The sequence below is a fragment of the Ascaphus truei genome, chromosome 16 (genome assembly GCF_040206685.1).
Source record: "Ascaphus truei isolate aAscTru1 chromosome 16, aAscTru1.hap1, whole genome shotgun sequence".
NCBI lineage: Eukaryota > Metazoa > Chordata > Amphibia > Anura > Ascaphidae > Ascaphus > Ascaphus truei.
Window position 1 is genome coordinate 2,176,749 of NC_134498.1, and position 22,795 is coordinate 2,199,543.

Sequence of the window (22,795 nt, forward strand, 5' to 3'; positions counted from 1 at the left end):
GTAAATCAATATAAAAAGCAAAAACGAAGCAAGATAACAAAAGATTAGAATATAATAATCAAAGCAATAGATGAAGAAGAAAACAATATACTATACAAAAAAAGAAATCAAGAATAAAAACATAATCTAACTATATTAAACTCTTAATTGATAGATGGGGACATATATAGTTATACCCAACCATGAACCCATAACTCATTCCATTATTTGTATATCTTATAGCAATATCTTAATAATATATAATGATGCAAACAAATCTTAAACTAGATAGAAAAAGAAATAAACAATCTTATACTAGAACTAAAAATAATAATAACCATAATATTTAAAGAAATACATATGTATATATATGAAATAGTGCAAAGAATAAGAATACTGTATATATGTAAGATTTACTAAAAAATAATAAACCATATAATAAGTATAAAAAATATATCAAAGCTGGTGAATTTTCTAAACACATCTAGAATCAAAATATGTGAATGTATAGAATAGATTCAAAAATGATATATAATAAGAATGTGTAAAATATAATACTTTAATACTAATAATATAGCAAACTAAATAACCCCTAAAGGGTGGAAGAATAGAAAAATCACATATTAATTCACATTTAGCATGAATATAAATATAAATGTTAGGACATTATATCTTAAATTAAGACTGATCTTAGAAATGAAATAATTTTATAAAAAGTGGATTAATTCCCAATCTTGATTAATCCCGTTCGGGTATAGGGAATCCATGCTGAAGATCCAGAACATCTCTCGTCTATTGAGCATGTTCAGTCTGTCACCACCCCGAATGGGTGGAGGAACATGCTCAATAGCCGAAAAGGAGAAGTTCTGGATACCCCCCTGAGAACAAGGGGCAAAATGACGTGACACTGGATGTGTAATAGTACGATTTTTTATGGCTCTAACATGCTCCATTATCCTAGCTTTCAAGGGTCTAATGGTGCGTCCAATGTAGTGCCTGCCACAACCACAATTCAATATGTACACAATGAAATTCGAATTACAATTGATAAATTTGGACACTTTTATATTCCTTTTAGGTTTAGATGTTTGGATACTTTTCAATGGAATGGCATATTGGCAGACAACACAATGAGCACATCTATAGAAGCCTTTTGGTATATTAGAAATATGTTGTGGATGGTTTGAACGAAACAGACTTGGTGACAGAAAACCTGCCAGTGATTTGGCTTTTTTAAAAACAAATTTTGGTCCATCTTTAACCACATTATGTAAATCTGTATCCAATTTAAGGGTGTGCCAGTGTTTGTGAATGATACCTCTAATAGAATCTGCCTGCTTACACTGTTGTGTAATGAAAAAGGGTGCCCTATTCTCCATTTTTTGGGCATGATGGTTCTATTCCCTTTATATTTGTAATTCTTTTTACCAATAAAGAGATCAGCACGTTGAAGAGTTTTAACTGCATCAAGAGATTCCACAATATGAACCTTATTATAGCCTCTTTTTAGAAATCTATGGACCAAATCCTCAGCCTGAATATCAAAGGATTCCTCTGTGGAGCAGAGTCTTCTAAGTCTTAAAAATTGCCCCTTCAAAATCCCCTTTTTGAGGGGCCTGGAATGATTACTGCTAGCCATCAAGAACGCATTACGCGAATTAGGTTTCCTATGGACGTCCGTTTGAATGATTTTGTTGACATCTATATACAACATTATGTCCAAATAAGCAATGTGTTGAATATCAAAATCATAAGTAAATGTGAGATTATACTGATTAATATTAAGAGTGTTAAAGAAAGTTTCAAAAGAAAGAAAATCACCATTCCAAATGAAAAACAGGTCATCAATATAACGCATGTAGAAAATAATGTGCTCTCTAAAAGGGTTATGATCACTAAAAATAAAAATAGATTCCCAGAAGCCCATAAACAAATTAGCATAAGATGGTGCAAATGAAGTCCCCATAGCAGTGCCCTTTAGTTGTAAATAAAATTGTGAGTCAAAAGTGAAATAATTGTGTGTTAATAAAAATGTTATACTTTCAATCAAAAATGTGCAAAGTGAAACCGGTAATTTGGATAGCTGAAGATAAAGTTGAATAGCAGAAATCCCTTGATTGTGTTGTATGATACTATAGAGCGACATGACGTCCATAGTGGCCCAACTATAGGAGGTTTTCCATTGGACCTCCAGTAGATCCATCAAAAGTTGATTTGAGTCCCTCAAAAAGGAAGGCAATGAGTGAACCAGAGGTTGAAGGAAACCATCAATATAGCGTGATACACCATCTCCCAAAGATCCAATGCTAGCCACTATGGGCCTACCAGGAGGTGGTGTATCACGCTATATTGATGGTTTCCTTCAACCTCTGGTGCACTCATTGCCTTCCTTTTTGAGGGACTCAAATCAACTTTTGATGGATCTACAGGAGGTCCAATGGAAAACCTCCTATAGTTGGGCCACTATGGACGTCATGTCGCTCTATAGTATCATACAACACAATCAAGGGATTTCTGCTATTCAACTTTATCTTCATCTATCCAAATTACCGGTTTCACTTTGCACATTTTTGATTGAAAGTATAACATTTTTATTAACACACAATTATTTCATTTTTGACTCACAATTTTATTTACAACTAAAGGGCACTGCTATGGGGACTTCATTTGCACCATCTTATGCTAATTTGTTTATGGGCTTCTGGGAATCTATTTTTATTTTTAGTGATCATAACCCTTTTAGAGAGCACATTATTTTCTACATGCGTTATATTGATGACCTGTTTTTCATTTGGGATGGTGATTTTCTTTCTTTTGAAACTTTCTTTAACACTCTTAATATTAATCAGTATAATCTCACATTTACTTATGATTTTGATATTCAACACATTGCTTATTTGGACATAATGTTGTATATAGATGTCAACAAAATCATTCAAACGGACGTCCATAGGAAACCTAATTCGCGTAATGCGTTCTTGATGGCTAGCAGTAATCATTCCAGGCCCCTCAAAAAGGGGATTTTGAAGGGGCAATTTTTAAGACTTAGAAGACTCTGCTCCACAGAGGAATCCTTTGATATTCAGGCTGAGGATTTGGTCCATAGATTTCTAAAAAGAGGCTATAATAAGGTTCATATTGTGGAATCTCTTGATGCAGTTAAAACTCTTCAACGTGCTGATCTCTTTATTGGTAAAAAGAATTACAAATATAAAGGGAATAGAACCATCATGCCCAAAAAAATGGAGAATAGGGCACCCTTTTTCATTACACAACAGTGTAAGCAGGCAGATTCTATTAGAGGTATCATTCACAAACACTGGCACACCCTTAAATTGGATACAGATTTACATAATGTGGTTAAAGATGGACCAAAATTTGTTTTTAAAAAAGCCAAATCACTGGCAGGTTTTCTGTCACCAAGTCTGTTTCGTTCAAACCATCCACAACATATTTCTAATATACCAAAAGGCTTCTATAGATGTGCTCATTGTGTTGTCTGCCAATATGCCATTCCATTGAAAAGTATCCAAACATCTAAACCTAAAAGGAATATAAAAGTGTCCAAATTTATCAATTGTAATTCGAATTTCATTGTGTACATATTGAATTGTGGTTGTGGCAGGCACTACATTGGACGCACCATTAGACCCTTGAAAGCTAGGATAATGGAGCATGTTAGAGCCATAAAAAATCGTACTATTACACATCCAGTGTCACGTCATTTTGCCCCTTGTTCTCAGGGGGGTATCCAGAACTTCTCCTTTTCGGCTATTGAGCATGTTCCTCCACCCATTCGGGGTGGTGACAGACTGAACATGCTCAATAGACGAGAGATGTTCTGGATCTTCAGCATGGATTCCCTATACCCGAACGGGATTAATCAAGATTGGGAATTAATCCACTTTTTATAAAATTATTTCATTTCTAAGATCAGTCTTAATTTAAGATATAATGTCCTAACATTTATATTTATATTCATGCTAAATGTGAATTAATATGTGATTTTTCTATTCTTCCACCCTTTAGGGGTTATTTAGTTTGCTATATTATTAGTATTAAAGTATTATATTTTACACATTCTTATTATATATCATTTTTGAATCTATTCTATACATTCACATATTTTGATTCTAGATGTGTTTAGAAAATTCACCAGCTTTGATATATTTTTTATACTTATTATATGGTTTATTATTTTTTAGTAAATCTTACATATATACAGTATTCTTATTCTTTGCACTATTTCATATATATACATATGTATTTCTTTAAATATTATGGTTATTATTATTTTTAGTTCTAGTATAAGATTGTTTATTTCTTTTTCTATCTAGTTTAAGATTTGTTTGCATCATTATATATTATTAAGATATTGCTATAAGATATACAAATAATGGAATGAGTTATGGGTTCATGGTTGGGTATAACTATATATGTCCCCATCTATCAATTAAGAGTTTAATATAGTTAGATTATGTTTTTATTCTTGATTTCTTTTTTTGTATAGTATATTGTTTTCTTCTTCATCTATTGCTTTGATTATTATATTCTAATCTTTTGTTATCTTGCTTCGTTTTTGCTTTTTATATTGATTTACTATTGAGTTGTGTATTTGTATTGTACTTCCGCCTTTGCCTTTTCAAAACGGAGGTATTTCTACCCTATGAGGCCACCATAGTTCTTACAGGGACGCAGTTTCAGTCAGATTCTTTCTGACTGATTTTTGGCGCGAAATTACTTCCGCATTGACTGGCATATAAAGTGGATTAGCAGGGACATAGGTTACTCTTTGATAAAGCGCTATTTAGCGCGAAATGCATTAGAGGACCCTTTTTATGTAGCTTTTGCTACCATGCATCTCTATTAAAGCATTTTTAATTTTCACCAATCAGCCTCCAGCCCTACTTTTTTCAGCAGTGCTCTACCTTCTCTCCACGCAATTCAAGGATTCCTTTATCTATTGTGGACTTCTATACTCTATCCCGATCAATATACTCCTCCTGTGACATTTCTACCACTTGGGTATGATATACTATATGTTGCATGCTGCACACGCCCGCGACTGCTATAGCGAGAATTAGACCAGGAAGTGAACTACTGTGGACGCACGCTCCTGGTTCCCGGTCTGTGTTTAAGGGCCTGTATCTTATGGCCCATCCGGCATATCAAACTCCATAGCCGATTGTGTGCCTGATATTTCTTCCACTTTTTGGTCTAGGTTATCTGTTTTCTCTGTGAGAGAGTTTATATCAGTGTGAAAAAATATGATGATTATCTTGGCTCTTCTGTGCAGCCTACTCACAAGATAGTAGTGGTTTAAGGGCAATAACAGGTAACGTGGAATCTACTGTATGAAGTCTTCTAGATGCATGCAGGGTAATGCTCTCATTCAGCAGTCAGGTAGATTAGGGCATGGAAAAGTAAAGAAAAACCTCCATAGTGCAGATCAATGGTATAAAAAGCATATTTATATAGTAATGCTTAAAAATGCGCACTTACACTAGACAAGTATAAAAACAACATTTGTCACTCAAAGTGAAAAGATGAGGATTGTGCCGCAGCTCACCACACCACCTCTGCTCCGGGACCCCTGTGTGTGTCGCTGTTTGCTCTCTCTCCTGCACCGCAGCATTCAGAGATCACCTCCAGCAGACCAGCACTGTTTCCAGTGCGATACGTCACTTCCGGTTTCTTCGAGGAGCTCCGTCACGTCACTTACGGTAGGGCTTGTGATGGGCAGCTACCAGCACCAATCCTCTCTCTTCCTGAGCGGATCCACTCTACGCGTTTCACCAATAGGAAAGCTGGCTTCGTCAGGAGTATGGAACCCCCCCCCCCCTTCCTAGTCTGCTTCATGTACCACGATCATTAATTACTGGAGTTAACCCTTTATATGCCTCATAGTGTGGAAGGAATATAAAGTAGGATTGGATGTATACACATTCTCATTTAAAACAAGGGCAATAAAGGTGGATACCTGTGAATTGGGATAGATATATTGATCTATCACATGGAGAGTAGTAGTTAATTATTAGACCAAAAACAGCCTTACCAATAAGGTGGATACCTGGGAATTGGGATAGATTTATCAGTCAAAAAAATAAATAAATAAATATATATATATATATATATATATATATATATATATATATATATATATATATATGAAAGTGTGAATACATCATCATTCTATAAAAAATATAAAATAATATAATATTAATAATAATGTCGAAATTCAAGAGATGATAGTGTGGGTTACAGAGAATACAAACAGTGTATCTCAGAGCATAACAGTACACAACCGAACACATATGAACATATCTATATACATTAAAATACAGCATAAGGACCAAATGATAACCTTTACAACAAAGCATGATGCAATCTGGTATCACAGGATGGAGTGAACTACTCCATAATATTTAAACAGATGCAATTGAACAAAATTATATACATATATTCAATGTTATTAAAAGACGACGTGTTGATTTCCTATATGAGAGAATGGGACATAACAAGTGGAAAAGAAGAAAAGCAGCATTAGAACCAGAACAATTATCTCAAGAAAGGTGTGATGTCTATTTCCATATTTAAACCTCTAGGGGATAAGGTATGCAACTTGTGGATCCAAAGAGACTCTCTTTTAATCTGCTCTAAATTTCTGTCTCCCCCACGCCAATGTTGTTTTACAGATTCTATGGCCATATAGGTTAATCCCTTAGGGTCTCCCTGATGTTTCTCCAAAAAGTGGTTTGAGACACTATGTGTGACCAAGTTTCTCTTGATACTGCTGAGGTGTTCCAGTATTCTGGTCCTGACTGGTCTTTCTGTCTTACCTATATACTGCATTTTGCATGGACATTTGAGCATGTAGATCACATGATCTGTTCTACAGGTAAGACAGGATTCAATCTGGAAGACCTCTTTAGTAACATTTATTCCCTAAAATAGGGTCGTTCTTCAGTATACCCCAGTGTTTGCTCACAATATTTCTTATTTCCTTTGCTTCCTCACTATAATTAGTTAGGAAAGCAAAATCAAACTTGTCATTTCTTTTAATCGATTTAACCTTGGTTTTTAGCAACTCTTCTCTGTCCACAGCGTCAACTTTCTTCAAGGTCTCATTCAATTTCTCTTCCTTGTATTCCTTTTCTTTAAACCTATTTTTTAGCTGTCTAGCTTGTGTATGAACGGTATCTACTGTATATCACTGCAGTTTCTCTTTAGCCTTGTAAACTGTCCAGACGGGACCCCATCCATCCATCTGGGCAGATGACAACTTGATCTAAGTATGTAGTTTTTTTTATCGGTCTCTTTAAAGTATGTTTTTGTTTTAATGATGTCTTCCTCAATGAAAATAACAAGATCTAAAAAGTTCACACTATGGTGACTGTAATTACTCACAAATCTCAAATTACGTACATTCACATTTAGGGAATCTAGGAATTCAACAAGAGTCTCTTGACCCCCTCCCCCCCATATTAAAAACACGTCGTCAATGAAATGGCGCCAGAGGACCAGGTCCGCCAGACGCCCGCCGCCCTGCCAGATCATATCGTCTTCCCAGACGGCCATGAACAGGTTGTCGTAGCTTGGGGTGAACCTGGGCCCCATCGCCGTTCCACATTTTTGAAGGTAGTATTCATCTCCATACCAAAAAAAATTATGGTTCAAAATGAACCTGATACCATCTACAATGAAATCAATCTGTATTTCTGTTAGATCTTCATCCCTTGATAGAACCTTCTTAATTGCTCTACATCCTTTTTCATGTTCTATTACTGTATAAAGCGATTTAACGTCGCAAGTGGCCATGAGAAAATGTTTTTCCCATTTGACCTTGCTAAGGGTGTTGATCATATCTGTTGTATCTCTTAAATAGGCCCTTTGCTGCACTACATGTTTCTGAAGAAACGTATCTATATACAGTGACAGGTTCGCCATAAGTGAGTCAATCCCCGAGACTATAGGTCTGCCTGGGGGATTGACTACACTCTTATGTACCTTAGGTAGGTGATAAAAAAAACGGAAGTTTCGACCTGTCACTGTATAGAAAATTGTATTCATTTTCATTCAATATGTTCAATTCTTTTCCCTCATCCAGAAAACCCTTTAGCTCCTCCGTAAACTGCCTGATGGGATTAGTTTTAAGTTTGGCATAGTGACTGTGTCCCCCAGTAATCTCAATGATTCTCTATCGTTGTCCACTTTATCGAAGCCGGCAGAACCGGCATTTGTCCAGGGAGAGTTTGAGGCCTTCTTGGGACAGTCTATCCAGCACCTTCAAGAGACGGACCTCGTGTTCTTCCAGGGTTTTCCCGAAGACTATTATGTCATCCAGGTACACTAGGCATTCTCGGGGGTTGAGGTCCCCCAGTATCTTCTCCATTAACCGCTGGAAGGTGGCTGGTGCCCCGGATATGCCTTGGGGCATGCGAGTGAACTGGTAAAACCCCAAAGGGCAGACGAAGGCTGTCTTTTCTTGATCCTCGGGGCTCATTGGGACTTGATAGTACCTGGACCGTAGGTCCAGTATGCTGAACCACTAGCTCCCGTGTAGGGTATCGAGGATCTCCTCTATGCGGGGGAGGTTATACTGGTTCGGCACCGTCCGATTGTTCAGCATCTGATAATCTACAAACAGTCTCACGGTTCCATTTTTCTTTCGCACGACTACTATAGGTGAGGCGTAGGGACTTAGGGATTCTTTGACAATCCCGGCGGCCTCCATGTCATTGATAGCCGCCCTCACATCCTCCACATCCCTGGGAGCGAGTCGTCGAGAGCGCTCTCTGAAGGGCTTCTCATTTGTCATCCAAACAGTGTGCTGGGCGTTGCGACTACACCCCACATCCATCTCCCCGGTAGAGAATACGGATCGTCTCTGTTCCAGTTGCACCCGTAACCATTCCTTCCAGGCTCCTGGCAACTCGGATGAGCCAAAATCGAAGTCTAGGGCCGTCCCTGTTTCTTCCACTCGGGTCGTGTTTTCTTGCACGGCTCCTTCCACTGAACTGACAGAATAGATCCTTCCTATCCGCTTCCCCACATCGATGGCCAGGGGGAAGGGCGATAGATTATGTACCATCACGTCAATCTGTCGAGGAATGGCGGCATGCCAATGGTGGAATTCGGGTATGAGCCTATACCCTCGCCGTACATCCTCCCCTGGGGTACTCTCTAGCGAGAATTGCTGGTCTTCGGCTAGGCGCTCCGCATAAGCACACCAAGCGGGAATTCTTTGCGTTTCTCCGGGAAAAAGCCGTGTCAAACCCCTCCGTCCGCAGAACAACAGCCCGTAGTCATCCGAAGGAGAGGGGGGCGGGGCTGGGTCTGCTTGAACCAATTGCAGCTGTAGGCTGGACATGGGAAGCTCTTTAGTCTCATGTAGATAGGCCCGGATGACCGCTTGCACAATATCAGCATTGGTACCGAGTATAATAGGGTACTTGGGGGTGTCTCGGGGTTCTGGACACACCAAGGCGTCCACCTTCATGGGGTGAGATTTTCCCGTGTTGAGCTGTTGTATTTCCAGATCCACGGTCACTAACCCATCGATGGGGTAGTCGTCATTGCTTAGCCCGCGTACCTTGATGTGGTTAGCCGGTCGCAGCGGACGCTTTTGAAGATGATGATCATAGAACCCTCTGTATATGATGGTGACTTGGGATCCGGTGTCTAGTAGTGCAGAGGAGTAGATTCCATCCACTAGGACCCGGATCAACGCTACAGGTCCCACCCGGCTACCATCTTCTGACGGCTCTGCCCCTCCGGACGGGGTTCCGCCCTGGTCGGTATCTGTCGCATACACCCTGCAGACCATAGCCTGGGAAGGGAGCTTCTTGGGGAGGGACTCCAGTGTCGAGAAGTGCCCAGGCGACAGTCGTAGGATAGATGCCCCCGCTTCCCACATTTGTAGCAGGAAATATCTCTGGGGGTAGCCCGGCGATCAGGCGGAGGCGACGACCGTCCCTCGTAATGCGGTTTCTCTGAGCCAGGCTTGTCCGGTGGCTCCTCCTTCTTTTCAGCACTTCCTTTGGGTTTAGTGCTACCGCTAGTTTTCGACTTCTGAGGGTAGTGCAGCATTAGATGCTTCTCATGCTCTTTCACCTGTTGCAGTAGTTGGATGAACGAAGGGGGGGGGGCCCTGTGTGAGGTGATCACGAATCATGCTGGCTATTGGGGGAGTAGGACTGGAGCCGCGGAGGTACTGCTTACGGAGATATTCATTCATCTGTGAGGGCAGCACATATTTATAAGGCAGCAACGGCCCGAGAGATATTTGCACGCGGTGTATATAGGCGGACAGCTCTTCCCCCTCCCTTTGATTTATGGCATAGTACTTGGCCCACAACGCACCATCATCCTCTCTCGCGCTATAGGCTTCCGCCAGGAACTCTATCATCAAGCGGGAGGTCAGATCGGGGTATTGCTCGCGGTGTATACTGATCAGAGTGGCCGCTGGGGGCCGCAGGCACTCCATGAGTCTCTGTCTTTTTACCACATCGGTGCACGACCACTCTTCCATTACTCCCCGCGTGTGTTCTTTCCAAGTTTCTACCCCATCTTCCGCGGTAGGCACAGGGAGGGTCCCCGAGAAGGCTTTTAGCTTCCGGTAGTTCTGGGCGTGGGTGGCTAAGGTAAGCGCTTCGACTAGCGGCGGCAAACTGGGGGGGCCAGATAACTGGTCTATCTTGTTATTGAGGTTCTGCAGCATATTACTACTCACTCCAGCCTCAGCAGAGGCGCTTGACCCTTGGTCACTGGACACGGACCGGCAACTACCGACGTCGCTCACGGCATAGTGAATCAAAGGGAGGGTGGGGTCGTCCTCATCCAGCAGACGTACGAGGGGATCTCGGAGGGGGTAGAAAAAAGGACTACCGCCTGGCGGTGCATCGGGCAGGGCCAGAGATTGAGGAACGGCAGGTTCGAGCGCTTCCAAGTTGCGCGGACAGTCTACAAGCAAGGTATTCCACTTAGAGTCGTGATCTACAAGTACATCTACCAGGTGAGCTTTGGCAAAACCCGGGAGTTGTTGCAAGGCCGTCTGTAAAGTCTCTAAGGGCAAGGCCATGGACACTCGGGCCAGCGCTACGGCGCGACGGGTAGGCGTGCGTACTTGGCGGGCCCAGTCTCATATCTTGTGATGGGTAGGCAGAGCCATGGTGATAACAATTTAGGTTCGAGGGGCACCCCAGGTCTAAGCTCTCAGCAGCACCTCCAAATGTAGCCCTGCTTCCTATCACTAGCAAGCCGATACTCTGTGTTGTGTTACCTGTAGGCTCGCAGGGCTAAGTCTCTGCCACGGAGAGCCTGGGGTGCGCGCAATATTTATAACGGGTGCAGCGCCTCCACCTGCGACAGCTCCCGCCAACGGGGGAGTGGGTCTTCGCAGGACGTATATGCAAGAATTACACTCACACAGCCAGGTTCTATAACCAAACTCCTTCACTTGCAGACAAAGCTCACATTTAGTTACATAATATAACATCCCAATAGATACGCTTTATAACACGCCACGGAGGACGCCAACACTATCTTGCACCACAGCGACGCCCCACAATCATGCGCCACGGCGACCGCCAACACTTCTTCCCACACCCTCCACTGGGTGATCCTACCCCGTGTCCGATCCTTAACGGATTAGTCCTCCCGCTCAATGTAGGCCACTATATGTGTGTATGGGTGACTGCGCAGCCACTGTGTCTCGAGTGAATGAAATGGTACCGTTGATGTACTTGTTGAAATACCTGCCGAGCACTCCAGTGCTCGGGACTGCTACGGTCTTCACAAAGAGTCTCTGTAAGTCAACACCGTTCTCTCCCTCTCTCTCTCTCTCTCTCTCTCTCTCTCTCTCTCTCTCTCTCTCTCTCTCTCTCTCTCTCTCTCTCTCTCTCTCTCTCTCGAGGGTCCGGGGTACTCCCACCCGAACTCCGGCAACAACAAGCGGGGTCTGAGCCCAGACCTCCCACTCGATAGTATAGTACTGATCAAGGTATAACAATACTATGGGAACAGGAACCTCACTAGGGCGATCCCTAGCTCAGCTTGTCTCTACCATGACTCAGGGCTAACTAAGGCCTGGGGCACATGGCCTGCGCCGGGGCGGATCAACCTCCCTTACACGGACACTCCGTCTCCTCTCCAACCAGCTCTCCTCACGTGCGCGCAACCACCTCCCTATATCTACTCCACCTCTGCAGCCCATTGGCTCAACTCTCTCACCTGACCCTCCCCGTGGGGCTGCTGGGACAAGGGTCTGCTACCTCCCGCCAATTAGCCCTCTCCTCCTTCGCGGGCTTTGCAACTCCCTCTGTGCAGGTGCAACCTCTCGCTCTTTCAGGGTGAAAAAGGGGTCACGGCTACATTGGTAAGGCTGTTTTTGGTCTAATAATTAACTACTACTCTCCATGTGATAGATCAATATATCTATCCCAATTCCCAGGTATCCACCTTTATTGAAACACAGAATCCCAGCAAGCTCTTTTTGGAAACCCCTGAGCCCCCACAAAATATATATATGAATATGTGTCAAAATGGAGTGCTATTGAGCGTGGCATATGTATAGAATAGACGACAGAGAAGCCCAATGCTACATCCAACATGACAGAAATACACAGTAAAATACTTATATATTCTCTTGAAATAGGGTCATTTAGTTTAACCCTTTGGCCAAAGCGTTGTAAGCGTTGTAAGCTTGCGAGCCACGTCAAGGCAGACACCTGTTCGCAAGTCCTAACACTACCAGATAAAATACTAATATACCTCTATTAGGATTAAAATTCTCATTTACCTCTATTAGGAGGGAGAAAGACCACGGTGGGTCTATATCCAGCAGAATGAGGAACTTGCAAACTAGGGAAGTGGGGAGGGGCGGGCTTAAAACCTGGGAAGGAGGAGCCACTAACCTCCACCAGCTGGAACAGCTGAGAATGGGTTAACAAAACACAGAACCCCAGCAAGCTCTTTTTGGAAACCCCTGAGCCCCCACAAAATATATATATGTATATGTGTCAAAATGGAGTGCTATTGAGCGTGGCATATGTATAGAACAGACGACAGAGAAGCCCAATGCTACATCCAAAATGACAGAAATACACAGTAAAATACTTATATATTCTCTTGAAATAGGGTCATTTAGTTTAACCCTTTGGCCAAAGCGTTGTCATGTTGGATGTAGCATTGGGCTTCTCTGTCGTCTGTTCTAGGCAGCCATCAGGGTTGACGTCACCAGAAGTCTCCTCCTGTGATACATTTTTGATGACACTTACATCTACTGTTGGAGATAAATCAATTTATACGGGTAATCTTCTTACCTGACCCCTTTGGTACTATTGATCCAATAAATCTCAGTAGTTCCATCTTAGCCTTGGATTCAGAACACTACTGTATACGTGCTCGACAGGATCCTTATTTGTGTTTTTTGTCCTTCATTTTAAACCCCATTATTTTAATATCTATTATCAATAACATTTACTTTTAATTTTCACATTACAACATTCAGACTAGAGTATATGAGTGCTACAGTTGGGTTTCTTTCCCCTCTCCTGTGTATTCACAATATATTACCCAACAGCAGCTTTTCTCTATACCATTGCGACACATATTTATAAGCTGCAACGGGGTTCACCTATTATACTTTGTTTTTACTTCATGTTCTAATTAAGTACGTTTTTTCTGGACCATTTCTCCTGACTGTGCACTGCTTTTTCCATTTTTGTTGCTCCCAGACCCTGGCAACCTGGTAAGGAACTACAACTCTGCCTTATCCTCCTCTCTTGATCTACATGCCCCACTTTCTCTCTGCCATCCTCGCCCTTCTAACCCCAGACCGTGGCTAAATTGCCACACGCGCATGCTGCATTCCTCTACTCATTCAACGCCTCTGGATGAAATCTCACACTATCGCAGACTTCCTTCTCTACACATGTATGCTATGGTGTTTCAACTCTGCCCTTTCTCAGGCTAAACAAAGCTACTTTTCTTCACTAATCAACATGAACAAATCTAACCCACGCAAACTATTCTCTGTCTTTGACTCTCTACTCAAACCACCCTCAGCTGCCTCTTCTTCTTCCTCCATCTGACCTGAGACTTTGCTGACTATTTCATAGAAAAGGTGGAATCCATACATCAGAACATCCCCTTTGTTTCCTCCTTCTATCCTACAACGCTTCCCAACTCTCCTCCTGCCTTCCTTGACTCTTTTTTCCGTTGTCTCAGAGGAGGATGTATCACTGCTTATATCCTCTTCTCCCTCTACCACTTGCCCTTTTGACCCCATTCCCTCTCATCACCTAAAACCTCTTGCTACTACTATAATCCCTATGCTCACACACATTTTTAACTCCTCCCTCCACTCTGGTACCATTCCCTCCACCTTCAAATATGCAACAGATACCATGTCTAAATAACATCAAGCTTGACCCTACCTGTCTTTCTAACTATCACCCTGGCTCCCTCCTGCCCTTTGCCTCCAAACTCCTTGAACTTCTTGTATTCTCTAGCTTGCTCCACTTTCTCAACACCTATTCTTTCCTAGTGTGATGGTTCAGAGGATTCCTTCCTCCCCACATGTCCCCGGCACACACTTCCCCTGCCTCTGATCTTCCTCCCTTGCCTCTTCGTTCTGTTCTCCCTTCCTTCTCCCGCATCCGTCCCACTGCGGCATCCCAATACATGCTCCCAGCGTCTGCGCGCATTCCCTGCAGGGCACGCGCATGTTCCCCGATCCCCTCCGCAGTACTCCCTGCTTGCGGCCTCCCTCTGTCTCCCCTCCAGTCCCTTTACCTTCTGCAGTCACTCCTCCGATTCTCTCTCCTCCCTCGGTGGGTGCCCCCGCCACTTTCTGACAGCCTGTGCACGCGCACCCCAACCTTACAGAGGGCGCGCGCACACGCTCCTCTTGTAAACTTCCCCAGACCTCTGGCTCTGCCCTCTATGCTGTACAAGCTATCTCCCTCTCTGATTTACCTGTCTTCTCCCTCTCTCCTTCTCACCTATCCCTGCTGCATCTCACTTTACCCTCTACTCCTCCTCTCTCTCCCATTGGTGTTCCCTCCTTTATAACCCATCTGTCCTCTAGCTCATTCCTCTGCATAGCTTCTTGTGAACCCTGTGTGTGCAGTCCTATGCTTGGCTCTCCTGTCTCTTTCAGCATTTGTTCCTGCTCCTGCTTACCTCTGGATCTCCCTGGCTTGAACTCTGCTTTGTAATGGATTACCCCTCTCTCTCCTGCCTTTGAATCCTGCATACAGATACGACTTCGCTGCCTTCTGTTACCCCTGGACTCTGGCTTACAGGTGTAACTATCCTGCTCTCTATTGCCCCTGAACTCTGGCACACGGACATCACTATCCGAACTCTGAAACCCAAGGCGTTGCAAGTATACCTTAACCCTCTTTCTACAGGCCCGGCAATGCACTACCACACTCCGGTCATGCCCTCACTGCTGTGGGTGCGTGTTATAACCCCTGTACCCACCTCAGTACTGGGGACTGGCCAGGTGCCATGCCTGTATGCCCGCAGACCTGGCAAGACCCCAATACTGAGGTGGGAATGGTATTACCACACACCCACAGCAGTGAGGGCGAGCCCGGAGTGTTGTATGGCGTTGCTGGGCCTGTTGAAAGATAGTTAGTGATACTTGCAATGCCTTGGTAGTAAAGCATAAGAATAAAGGTGTCCATGTGCCAGAGTCCAGGGATCCAGAAGTCAGAGTAGTCAAGTTCGTAAGCCAAGTCCAGGGGTTACAGAGATCAGCAAGGTAGAGTTCGTAAACAGGGTTCAAGGGCAACAGAAAGCAGGGTAGTCCAGGACGAGCAGGGGTCCAACCAGGAAAATCCAAAAATAAGCAGGAGCAGGAATAGGCTGGAACACAGAGAGAGCAAAGAATAGGACTGCACACACAGGGATAACAGAAGCTATGCAGTGCAATGATAGAAAGGACAGACAGGGGTTATAAAGGAGGGAACACCAATAGCAGAGAGAGGAGGAGCCGAGGGTGAAGTGGGAGACAGCAGGGATAGGTGGGGGGAGATCGCCTGCAGGGCATGGGAGGAGGAGTCAGGAGACTGGAAAGCCATAGAAGAGGAGCGTGTGCGCGCGCCCTCTGTAATCTGAGAGTGTGCATGTGCGCACAGGCTGCATCATGAGGCACCCCGCGGGGGCACCGGCAGAGGGGAATGGAGGAACGGAGGGAACAGCCGCCGGAGGTAAGAACATAGGAGCAGATACCGAGGGGGCCTGAGAGTGGGGAACGCCGCAGCAGGGACTCGGGGACCGCACGGGTGTGCAAGTCTTGCGGGGCGCGTACCGTGGTACAGGAACGGCGTAAGGGGCTGCCGGAGATGGACAGGTGTGGGTAAAAGAAGAGAGGCTGGCCAGGGAAGGGACAGAGAGGGTAGGTGAGCATGTGACATCAGGGGCACATGAAGGGGTAGGAATCCCCTGAACCGTCACAGTATCCCCCCCTTGAGGATCGATCTCTGAGCGATCCAGCCACGGCTTTTGAGGAAATTTTTAATGAAATTGTTGGAGTAGTTTCGGGGCATGGATGTGATGTGCTGGTACCCATGAATGCTCCTCCGGACCATAGCCCTTCCAGTGGACGAGGAACTGGAGCTTGTTTTTAGACCAGCGTGAATCAATGAGGGATCGGACCTCGTACTCTTGTTGTCCTAGGGTGGAAACTGGGTTGGGTTTATGGGAAGGATCCGGAAAATATAAGCTCTGTACAAAGGGTTTTAGCAGGGAGACATGAAACACGGAAGAAATCCTCATGGTGGGGGGTAGATCAAGACGATAAGCGACTGGGTTGATTTTTTTCTATGATTTTGAATGGGCCCAGAAATCTTGGTGATAGTTTAGGCGATGGAGTTTTGAGCCTAATATTCCTCGACGACAACCACACTCTGTCACCAGGCTTGAAAGAAGGCCCAGGTTGGCGATGACGATCCGCCTTGGTCTTTTGTTTGGCAACAGCAGATTGTAGGGATTTGAGGATCCTTTTCCAAGAGTTCTGTAGGGTCGTAACATGAGAGTCAGCTGCAGGAACGCCAGAAGGGGGAGAAGAGAGAGGAAGACTACTGGGGTGGAAGCCGAAATTAATGAAAAAGAGACTCCTGGGTAGACTCATTTTTGAGAGAGTTGATTGCAAATTCGGCCCATGGTAATAGATCCACCCAGTTGTCCTGTGAGTCAGATACAAAACATCTGAGATATTTCTCTAGGGTTTGATTCATCCTTTCGGTCTGACCATTGGTCTGAGGATGGTATCCAGAAGAAAAAAGGAGGGAAATTCCGAGTCTCTGGGAAAACGCCCGCCAGAACCTAGAGATGAATTGAGACCCTCTGTCAGAGACAATAGAAATGGGAACGCCATGTCATCTGAAAATTTTCTTGGAAAAAACATCGGCCAGAGTAGCAGAATTAGGAAGGCCCTTGAGGTGAATAAAGTGTGAATGTTTAGAGAATCTGTCTACTACGACCAGAATGGTGTTCATTCCTTTGGAATTGGGCAGTTCGACAATGAAATCCATCGAGATGTGTTTCCAGGGTTGTTCTGGAATGGGGAGAGGCATGAGGAGGCCAGAAGGTTTGTGGTGTAGCGTCTTACTCTGGGCACATACAGGACAGGCACTTGTAAAGTCGAAAATGTCTTTGTTCATCTTCGGCCACCAAAATGTCCGTTTAATAAGATCCGCTGTCCTTTTGAAGCCTGGATGACTGGCAGATCTAGAGGAATGACCCCAAAGTAGAATCTTGTGGCGAAAGCGTGGAGCTGCGTACTGCACCGACACACTTTATTCGAGCAAATACCCAGTATGTACCTGGCAGATACCTGGAATGCGCCGCTCCTCACCTCTGACAAGCCCCGTTGCGTTTGCCTTCCCAGCCTGGGTTCATGCCTGGCTGACGGGCGGCTGATCTGTTAAATCATAATGATTAGGATTTAATAGGCTGCAATGCTTCGCGTGTCTACCAGATGGCATAAATTCATGAATTGTAATGCAGTATATATATATATACTGTGCAGTATTGCAGCCAGCGGGAATAAAATGCTTCAATCCCTGCTTGGAAAATACCTCAATGCACTCGGGCAGAAAACAGTCACAAACCTCAATACACCCGGGTATACCCGAATTCGTGGGACTAGCCGAGCTCGAATAAAGTGTGTCGCCAGTGTATAAGCGCCCTTCTGGTACCCTGAACCTGCTGGGAATGTGAGCCTGAGCATTGTTGATTTCGTCTAACACATCAAAATTGTTAGCGGAGATTATACATTTGGCAGGAAGAATAGGTTCCGTGGTTTCATTAGCTTCGGTTTCCATGGCGAACTGGCGAGAGCGAGCGTCTGCTTTGACATTTTTGGTTCCAGGAATGTATGAAATGCTATAGTTAAAGTGGGAGAAGAAGAGAGACCACCGAGCTTGGCGGGATCCCAGTCGTCGGGCTCCCTCGATATACAGCAAATTTTTGTGGTCTGTGAGGATAGCAAAAGGTTCCATGGTACCTTCTAAAAGATACCTCCATACTTGGAGAGCCAATTTAATGGCCAAAAGTTCACGATTACCAACATCATAATTCATTTCGGCAGACGAAAATTTCCGCGAAAAAAATCCACAGGGATGGAGTTTTTCTTGGGGAGAAGACCTATGGGAGAGAACTGCACCAGCTCCCACGTCTGAAGCGTCGACTTCCAAAGTGAAGGGAAGAGAGGTATCCGGATGACGTAGGATGGGTGCGGACACAAAAGCTTTCTTAAGCACTTCAAAAGCAAGAATAGCTTCCGGAGACCAGGAGGTGGTATCGGCGCCTTTCTTGGTCAAAGCTGTGATGGGAAGAGCAATAGAAGAAATTTTTTTGATGAATTTCCTGTAGTAGTTGGCAAATACGAGAAAACGCTGCACAGCCTTGAGTGAATTAGGCAGCGGCCAGTCAAGAACAGCTTTTAGTTTTTTTGGATCCATAGAGAAACCTTGGCTGGAGATAATGTAGCCTAGGAAGGCAGTAGAGGTCTGGTGGAACAAACATTTCTCCATCTTGGCGTATAGGCGGTTAGAACGGAGCCTAGACAGCACTAGTTTGGTATGTTGAATGTGTTCCTCCAGGTCTTTAGAAAAAATGAGAATGTCATCCAGATATACTATGAAAAATGTTCCCAACACATCTCGGAAAATGTCGTTCATGAACTCTTGAAAGACGGCAGGAGCATTGCATAAACCAAAGGGCATAACTAGATACTCATAATGTCATGATCGTGTATTAAATGCTGTTTTCCACTCGTCCCCCTCCCTTATGCGAATGAGATTATAGGCCCCTCTTACGTCGAGCTTGGAGAAGATAAGAGGCCCTCTGGAGACGGTCGAACAGTTCAGAGATTAAAGGAAGGGATACCGATTCTTTACCGTGATCTTATTGAGTCCGCGAAAGTCAATGCATGGCCTAAGTGATCCATCCTTCTTCATCACGAAGAAGAAGCCTGCCCCGGCAGGGGAGGTAGAGTTGCGGATGAATCCTTTTTCCAAATTTTCTTGAATGTAGGATGTCATGGCCTCAGTTTCAGGAACGGACAAAGGATACGATTTTGACTTTGGAAGGATGGAACGGACAAAGGATACGATTTTGACTTTGGAAGGATGGTCCCTGGAATCAAATCAATAGGACAATCGTACGGACGATGGGGAGGTAGCACCTCAGCTTGTACCTTGTTGAACACATCCAAGTACTCATGATACACGGTTGGTAGGATCGATTGATTGGAAGGAACGGAATCCAGACCGGCAAGTACCGCAACAGGAGAATCCGCAGGCGCAGAGTCCGCGGAGGAAGGCCACTGGATGGGCAGGGTACCGGTCCAATCAATGCGCGGATTGTGGAGTTGAAGCCAAGGCAATCCTAAAATAAGTTGTACAGTGGGAGATTGAAAAATATCGAAAATTATTACCTCTTTATGACCGTCGGCCAAGGTCCGTGTGAGAGGAATAGACTCCCAAATGATAAATGCTGGCTGGAGCGGTCGGTCATCGATGGCCTCGAGACCAATAGGAGCTTTCCTCCTGACCATAGGGATTTGATTCTCAGAGGCGAAGGTTTGGTCCAGGAAGTTACCACCAGATCCAGAATCAATGAAAGCTTTTACCTGCAGGAAAAGGTCAGGGCCCTCCAGAGTAGTAGGAAGCAAAAACTTCTTTGGGAGATTTTCAGGGAGAGAGGGGCAAGGAGAGACAGTACCAGGTAGAAGCCCCTCTACCTTTTACTGAGTGTTCCCAGAAGCAGAGTTTATTCAGACGGCGTCGCATTCTCTCCACGGCCTGAAGTTGTTGGCTACCGATTTGCATCGGCTCCGGAGCCTTCAGTGCCTGGAGAGGTGACGTGGATGACCTGTGAGAGACAACAAAGGAAGGTAGAGAACGAGAACAGTGTCTCTTGTGCCGTCACTCCTGGGTAAGCTGGTCCATGCGTATGCTCAGGGTAATCAACGCCTCCAGGGAAGAAGGACGGGCATGAGTAGCAAGATCATCCTTCAAAGTGTCTGAGAGTCCGTACCAGTATGCGGCGGCGAGTGCCTCATCATTCCATTGGGTCTCGGCGGCAAGAGTACGGAACTCGATTGCGTACTTGGCAGCAGATCTTTGGGCCTGTGAAATATGGAAGAGAGAGAATGCGGCTGTCTCGCGCCGTGCAGGAGTATCAAATACTTGCTGAAAGTCACACCTGTACAGAGGATAATCTTGGGTTAGGTCGCTCTTACATTCCCAGAGGGGAGAAGCCCAAGCAAGGGCGTCACCGGTAAGCAAGGCGTAGATGTAAGCCACCTTAGAACGACCAGTGGGAAACAGGGATGGGGACATCTCGAATTGCACCTCGCATAGGTTTAGGAAACCGCGGCAGGCAAGGGGGTCCCCATCATAGCGATTGGGTGATGAAATACGGGATCCAGAGCTGGCATAGGTCGTGGCAACCGGGGGTGCTGGAGCCATAGAAGTCTCCTGAAGGGAGAGTTTAGCCAATTGCTGGGAGACTGTGGACAGCTGATTGCTCACAAATTGTAAGGCCTCAAGTGAAACACCTGTACCCACCTCAGGGGCGTCTGCATTTGTTGGGCTCTGCATAATGTCACGCCTCTATGCCCGCAGACCTGGCAAGACCCCAATACGGAGGTGGGAAGGGTATTACCACACACCCACAGCAGTGAGGGCGAGCCCGGAGTGTTGTATGGCGTTGCTGGGCCTGTGGAATGATAGTTAGTGATACTTGCAACGCCTTGGAAGTATAGTATAAGAATAGTGGAGTCCGTGCGCCAGAGTCCAGGGATCCAGAAGTCAGAGTAGTCAAGTTCGTAAGCCAAGTCCAGGGGTTACAGAGGTCAGCAAGGTAGAGTTTGTAAGCAAGGTTCAAGGGCAACAGAGAGCAGGGTAGTCCAGGACGAGCAGGGATCAATCCAGGGAAATCCAAAGATAAGCAAGAGCAGGAACAGGCTGGAACACAGAGAGCAAAGCATAGGACTGCACACACAGGGATAACAGAAGCTATGCAGAGCAATGATAGAAAGGACAGACAGGGGTTATAAAGGAGGTAACACCAATAGCAGAGAGAGGAGGAGCCGAGGGTGAAGTGGGAGACAGCAGGGAGTGGTGAGGAGGAGAAGAGGAGGAGACAGGGGAACCAGTAAGGGAGATCGCTTGCAGGGCATGGGAGGAGGAGTCAGGTGACATGAAAGCTCTAGAAGAGGAGCGTTTGCGCGCGCCCTCTGTAATCTGAGAGTGCGCACGCACAGGCTGCGTCACGAGGCGCCCGGAGCGCCGCACCGCAGGGGCACCTGCAGAGGGGAATGGAGGAACGGAGGGAACAGCCGCCGGAGGTAAGGACATAGGAGCAGATACCGAGGGGGCCTGAGAGTGGGGAACGCCGCAGCAGGGACTCGGGGACCGCGCGGGTGCGCGAGTCTTGCGGGGCGCGTGCCGTGGTACAGGAACGGCGTCAGAGGCTGCCGGAGTGGGACAGGTGTGGGTAAAAGAATGCAGGCTGGCCAGGGAAGGGACAGAGAGGGTAGGTGAGCGTGTGACATCAGGGGCACATGAAGGGGAAGGAATCCCCTGAACCGTCACACCAGGTCTGTGGGCATTATGCAGAGCCCAATAAATGCAGACTCCCTTGAGGTGGGTCAAGGTGTTTCCTTGGAACATTTACAATTTGTGAGCAACCAGCTGACCTCTGTTTCGCAACAACTTGCTAATCTGTCTATACAGGAAATTCCAGTGGCTCCGTCACCCCCTGTCTCTATGACCTATGGTAATTCTGGACCACGTATTCCACCTCCCAACCGGTACGATGGGGACCCTCTTGCTTGCAGCGGATTCCTAAACCATTGAGAGGTGCAATTTGAAATGTCTCCCTCTCAGTTTCCTACCGGTCGTTCAAAGGTGGCTTATATTTACACCTTATTCTTCGGCGACGCCCTCGCTTGGGTTTCTCCCCTCTGGGAACATAAAACTGAATTAACCAAAGATTACCCTAAATTTAGGCGTGAATTCCAGCAAATGTTTGACACTCCCGCACGCCGAGAGACGGACGCTTTTTCTCTATTTCATATCTCACAGGCTCGAAGATCTGCTGCCAAGTACGAGATTGAATTCCGTACCCTCGCCGCGGAGACTCAATGAGGCACTTGCTTCCGCATACTGGCATGGTCTCTCTGACACCTTGAAGGATAATCTCGCAACTCACGCCCGGCCTTCCTCCCTGGAGGAACTAATTACAGTACTCTCAGCATACGAATGGACCAACGCACCCAGGAACGACATCA